Raw genomic sequence first — 7,384 nt, forward strand, 5'->3', positions numbered from 1 at the left:
CAGCAAGGGGGTGGGGGTGGGGGATATAAAGGAATATTTGTGTGAAACAAAAGGAAGAAAATCCCAAAGATTAAATTTTTTAATTGCGAGAACTAATTTAAAAAGCTAGCTACATTAGAGGATCAACAGACAAAAATCAGTCATATTCTTCTTTTATTAAAGATGATTCTGAAAAGGATACTAAAAGAACAATACCATTTACAATCACTACTCAAAAGATAATGTACTTAGGTATTTAGGAATAAATCTTCCCAGAGAAATAAAAGAGATATACGAAGAAAATTATAAAATCTTTCTATGAGAAACAAAAAGAGACTTACGTAGATTGAAGAATGTTCCATGCTATTGATAGGAAGGCTAAATATAGTGAAGATACCAATATTAACCAAAAAGTCAATAAATTCAATGCAATTCTGACCTAAATCCCAGCACAATTCTTCAAAGAAATGGAAACTTTAATCACCAACTAAATATGGGAAGGAACAAAACCTAAGGTAATCAAAACACCATCAAAAAGCAAAAGCCAGGTAGGCCATTCGTTCCCAGATATGGTCATGGTAATCAAAACAGCTTGATATTGGCACAACAACAGATATATAGACCAATGGATTAGAACAGAGAACCCAGAAGTACAACCAAACACCTATAGACTCCTGTTCTCTGATAAAGGACTAAAACACATTAAGGAAGATACAGCTTTTTTGATGTAAAAAAATGGATCTCAATGCAAGACCCATACCTCACACCATGTACGAAAACAAACTCAGGGTATATTAAGCACCTAAATATAAAGCCTAGAATCATAAATATCACTAATTGAAAAATGGGAACAAACTTAGGAGCCCTACTACAAGGCATAAATACACTACCAAACATAAATAAAACACCCACCTGACTAAAAAAAATAGAGGATTTGGGACCTGCTAAATATATGGCATTTATATACATCAAAAGACTTCATCAGATGAGTGAAAATAGAAACTGCAGGCTGGAAAAAATATTTGGCAATGATATATGAGATAAAGGGCTAATTTTCAAAATCTATGGTAAGCTAAAACATGTTAACAATGAAAATACAAATAGCCTAATTTAAAAATGAGCACAAGACATGAGTAGACAACTCCTAATGTTGACATCTAGGAAGTTAAGAATCATATGAGGAAACGCTTGCTTTCATTAGCCATAGAGAAGTACAAACTTAGAAAATAAGGAAAGAGCACCTTACACCGACACTCGTACAATAAAACCCCAAAACAGCACCTAACAAATGCTGGAGAGGATGTGGAGAGATTGGAACGCTCATGCATTGTTGGTGGGATTGCAGAATTGAACAATCACTGTGGAAAACAGTAAGGTACTTTCTTATAGAAATGCATACACAAATACTTTATGATCCTGAGATCTATCTTCCTGGTATATACCCTAAAGGAATAAATAACAGACATATGCACATCCATGTTTATTTCAGCAATTTTTACAATAGCAAAAAGATGGAAATAATGAAAAAGTCCATCTATAGGGGAAATGCATAAACAAACACTGGTGCATACACACAATGGAATATTATGCATCCTTAAAAAAAATGAGGAATCTGTCAAACACCATAAGACAGGAACACAATTAGAGGGTTACTATGCTCAGCAAAGTTAGTAGATATCACAGAGATAAGCATTTTTATGTTAGCATTATTATGATGGAAAAAATAGAAATAATTTTCACATCAAAAGGAAAAGCTTTAAAGACTACAACAAGGCCAGGGCTTGGGTGGGGGAGATGGAGAGGGAAGGGTCAAGAAGGTGGGGAGGGCGGATGGGTTGGAAAGTTAAAAAGGAGAGAAGGAGGAGGAGGAGGAGGAGGAGAGCCACATCCACACATACAGGTGTTTAATGGGACACTGCACTCTTTCAATGAGCTAGGCTGTGCAGCTACATTTCTGTTTTCTTTGTATGTGTTATATTACACAAATAAAAGGGACATGCAATTTAAAATTAATTTTAAAATTTGAGAGAGAGAGAGAGAGAGAGAGAGGTGTTACAGCCTTAAAATCCCTCTGGCTTCCTAACCCATCAGACCTAAAGACTAGTTTTAAGTGGTTATAAAAGAAGAAAAAGTAAAGAGGACCTGATGCAAAGGGCTTAAGTGGAAAGCAAATGCTTTGAAAATGATTAGGGCAAAGAATGTACAGATGTGCTTTATACAATTGATGTATGTATATGTATGGATTGTGATAAGATTTGTATGAGACCCTAATAAAATGTTAAAAAAAGAAGAAAAAGTAAAACTGACATTGCCTTAAATCTTTTGTGAAATATGTTTCAAACAAACAAAAAGAAGCAAATGCAGAATTATATTTAAATGGAGGTAAAATCCACATGATATAAAATTAACCATTTACTATTTTAAAATAGAAGCCCTGGCAGTGCAGTGTCTGAAGGTCTTGCTGCTAACGGAGGAGTGTACTGTTCAAACCCACCAACTGCTCTGCTGGAGAACGGTGTGGCAGTCTACTTCCATGAAGATTACAGCCTTGGAAACTCTATGAGATAGTTCTTCTCTGTGACACAGGGTCACTACTGCTATGCATTGGAATTGACTAGATGGCAAGCAATTTTCTGGTTTCATTTTTGCATTTGTTTGGCTTCTGTTATTTAAAGGAATCTACTCCAGAGTATTTGGAAGATTTAGGATATTCATAATGCTGTGTAATTATCATGTCTATGTAGTTTTAAAACAGTTTTACCACTACAAAAGCACCTATTATGTTATGATTTACTAATTTTACATAGTCTACATATTTATTATAAATGGAATCAAACAATATATAACCTTCTGTGTCTGATTCCTTTCACTTCCCCAAACATTTTCAAGGTTCATCCACATTGTATCAGTGCTTTGTTCTTCTTTGTGGCTGAGTAGTGTTCCTTGTGTACATAACAATATTTCATTTACCTATTTATCCATTAATGGGCACTTAGATAGTTTACACTTTTAGGAAATTATAAACAGTTCTGCTACGAATTTTCTTGTAAAAATATTGTTTTTTAATGATTTTTTATACTATATACCTAGAAGTGGAATTGCAAGATTGTGTTAGACAGGGTTCTCTAGAGAAATAAAACCAGGATGCTAATAATTTTACATATATTTATATAGATAGATAATGTATGAAATAAACAGTTAATTAAATTATAAAGTAGTACAAATGACTCAGTGCAACTCACTCCCATGAGACAGTTGCGAAACACTGGCAGTCCCTCAAGTCTTGAGGGCAGCCGGGTAGTCTACTATAGAGCAATTCAGGCTATCCGGGCACAGGCAGCAAACAGCAAGGCAAGTCACCAACAGTCATCCAGATGACAGGATCTGACAGTCCCCAGGTCAAGATATGTAAACTCCAATAGTGTGGCAAAGCAGATCTTGAAGAAACCTTAAATTACAGCATAACCGTTCATGGGTTAGGTGTCCCACAGGTAGTGTAGCTTTCAATTTGAGCCATAGAAAAAACAAGACAGCTGCACACTGGTCTGAAGATCAAAGAGTGAGAGACAAGAAAGGCGAGGCTCTCCAAGCCATTTATCTCTCCGCCCTTCAATTAATCTCACATGTGTTCATTGGCCATGTTGGCACAATAAACGTTAGCTATCTCAAAGATCATATGGTAATTCTGAAGAAGTTAGAATTTTTCAATTTCTTAATCACTAACTTTAGTGGTTGGTATGTAAATTCGAATAGTAGTTGTATTGATCAGATTTCTGTGAATGCAGATAGATATTATCCTATCACAGACAGCCTGTACTTCAAAATAGATCTCTTTTGGTGATGAATGTGATATCAATCCTCCTGAATTTGTCCTTACTGGCTAGTAAACCATGCTATTGTCTGACTCAAAATGGCTACTTCCAGTCCATTTCACCTCACTAATGCCAGAGATATTGTTCTTTGTGCATTCCATTTCATTTTTGACAACTCACAATTTCCTAGACTCATACTTCATACATTCAAAGTTCCAATTATGAATAGATACTTATAGTTGATACAGTTGTTTGTACTCATTTTGAGTTGTGCCCATGAGCAAATGAAAGCTTTGTTTCATCCACTTCATTCTGATTGACTCTAGTTTGAGAAGGCAGCTCTTCCTCAGTCATATTTTGAGGACCATCCAATCTGAGAGACTTGTCTTCTGGCACTAACTCTAACAATGTTCTGCTGCTATTCATAAGGTTTTTTCGTGGATAATTTCTTAGAAGTGGACAGCCTATTTCTTCTTCTTGACTATTCTTAGTCTGCTAAACCTGTTCAACTTAGTTGGCCCAGCTGGTATTTGAAATACCTGTGACAACCTCCACCATCACAGCAACATGCAAGCCATCACACTATGACAAACTGACAGACAAGCTACATTGATAATTATTGGCGATTGGAATGTGAAAGTTAGACACAAAGAAGAAGGAACAGTAGTTGGAAAGTATGGCTTGGTGATAGGCAAGAAGCTGGAGATCACATGATAGAGTTTTGCAAGATCAGTAACTTCATTGAAAATATCTTTTTCAACAATGCAAATGAGAACTATGCATGTGGACTGCTCCAGATGGAATACACAGAAATCTGGACTACATCTGTGGAAAGGGCAGGGAAGGGAGTAGAGAGGGGGAGGGGGAAGAATAAGAAGGGAGAGGAGAAAGGCCACACACATACATGGCAGGAAGGGCTTTCTGGGGGCACTGTTCTGAGGAGATGCACTTTACAATTATTTTCATATGTTTCCCCTGGTCTGTATTATTCTTCACAAATACTGTAGTGGAGCGGGCGAGGAAGGGAGTGGGAGAAAATGAGAGAGACCATAGCCCTAAAATTCCTCTGGTTTCTATCCCCATCGGATCAAAACACTGGCCTGAGTGGTTACAAAAAGAGAAAAAGTAACATGGAAAGGGGCTTCAATGCTTTTTAGCACACGGCTAGATTCAAACAGTTAAGGAACACACAAAAAGAGGTAGCACATGATCAAGAGCCCAGGTCCTGAAGGAAGAAGTCCAAACTACACTCATGGCAGCAGTGACAAGCAAGGCCCCAGGAATTGATGGGATGTCGTTTGAAGTGTTTAAACAAGCTGATGGTGCAATGGGAGCACTCACTCATCTACGCTAATAGATTTGGAAGCCAGCTATGTGCACAACCAACTGGTAGAGAACCATATTTGTGCCCATTCCAAAGAATGGTGACCCAATAGAATGCCAAAATTATCAAAGAAGATCATTAATGTCATATACAAGTAAAAGTTTACAGAAGAGCCTTTAATAGCAGTTGCTTCAGTGCAGTGACACACACTGGTTGGCATTCAAGCCCTATTCAGAAGAGGACTTTGAACAAGAGATATCATTGCCAACATCAGATGAATCTTGCCTGAAAACAGAGAAGACCAGAAAGATGTTTACTTGTCTTTTATGGACTATACAAAGGCATTCGACAGTATGGATCCTGCCAAATTCTGGATTGCATTGAGAAGAATGGGAATTCCTGAACACTTCATGTTCTCATGTGAAACCTGTACATGGACCAAGAGACAATTATTTGAACAGAACCAAGAAATACTGAGTGCTTAAAATCAAGAAAATTAGTGGCCAGGTTGCGTCGTTTACCACCGTGATCCCATCTGTATGCTGAGCAAATCCTTTGAGATACTGGGGTCTATGGGGGACGCAGTATCAGGATTAAGGAAGGTTCCCCAACATGCACATGCAGATCACAGCCTTGCTAGCTGAAAGTGAAGAGGACATGAAACACTTGCTGATGAAGATCAAGTATTGCAGCTTTCAATATGGATGACAACTAAACGTAAAGAAAACCAAAATCCTCACAGCTGGTCCACTCAGTCATAGCATGATAAAAACGGAGAGATTTGAAATCGTCAAGGATTTCATCTTGCTTGAATCCACAATCAATGCTCATAGGAGCAGCAGTCAAGAAATCAATCGCCATCTTCCCTTGAGTAAGTCGGCTGCACAAGAGCACTTTAGAGGGTGGCAAAGCAAGAACGTTATTTTGAACTGACCCACGTGATGGTGTTTCCAGTGCCTCGTACACATCAGAACATTGGATACTGAGTACGGAAGACTGGAGAAGAATCGTTGCACTTGAACTGTGGGGCTGGCGAAGATTTAACAGTATCATGGAGTGGCAGAAGAACCAATAAATCTGTCGGGGAAGGAATACAGCCAGAATGCTCCTTAGAGCATGGTATCAGGAGAAGCAACAACTGTGAGGATGGAGTCGCCCTGGGCAGTGCTTCATCCTGTTGTACCAAGGGAGGCTATGAGTGGAGCGGATGGGATGGCTCCTAACAAGAACACGGCAATTCTATTTTCAACTTTTGGAAAACTTCCCAAACTACTTTCTCCAGTGACTGTACCACTTTGCACTCTAATTTCTCCACATCCTCGCGAACACTGGTTATTTTTCTGTCTTTAATTTTCTACATTACTCATCGTGTGTGTGAAATATTGTCATGTGGTTTAGATTTACATTTCCTTAATAATTAATATGCATGGTTCAAATGCACCCAGAAATACATTGATCACAATGGCCCAAAGGTCAGCGGCTTGAACACTGGGGAGTGTTCAGAACGGACTGAACTGGCAACTGCTTGCTTTGGTGTAATTAAAGAGGTGTTCCTGTGTGATGCTACAAGGTAGGCATTTGAACTTACTCAGAGGTAACTTAGGAGAAAGACCTGGAAACTGCTGCTAAAAGGTAGCAGCCTTGGAAACCCTGTCCAGTGCAACTGGACTCTGCTTACATGAGATGACCCTGAGTACTCAGCATTCGCTTGAATAGAGGAGGTAGAATGACCGATTCTGGGCGTCTTTTCGGGTGTTTGTTGATTGTTTATAACTCGTCTTTGCAGAAATGTCTACTCAAGTCTTTGCTCAACAACCAATTTTAATTGGATTGTTTGTCTATTTGTTACTGAGTTCTAAGAGTCCTTTATATATCCTGGATCGTAGAGCATTATCAGACATATCAGATATATTCTCCCTTTCTGTAGGGGTAAATAGAATGTTGAAGGGAACTTTTCTTTGCTTATATATAAAAGCATATATAGAAGTTTGGACACATGTGTTTTTACAAAATATAAGATATTGTACACTTTTCTGGATCTTTCTTTTCTCAGAAAAAAATTCATGTACTCTTTTATGTATAAAGTTGTTGTTAGGTGTTGAGTTGGTTCCCAACTCATAATGTGTAACAGAGCAAGCCACGGCCTCGTTCTGTTCCATCATTACAGTTGTTGCTGTGTTTGAACTCAGCATGTCTATCCAACTTGTGGAGGGGCTTCCTTTCGCTCATCCTCTACTTTCCCAAGCATGGCATCCTTCTCCAGGGACGG

The sequence above is a fragment of the Tenrec ecaudatus genome, chromosome 1 (genome assembly GCF_050624435.1).
Source record: "Tenrec ecaudatus isolate mTenEca1 chromosome 1, mTenEca1.hap1, whole genome shotgun sequence".
Classification (NCBI taxonomy): Eukaryota; Metazoa; Chordata; class Mammalia; order Afrosoricida; family Tenrecidae; genus Tenrec; species Tenrec ecaudatus.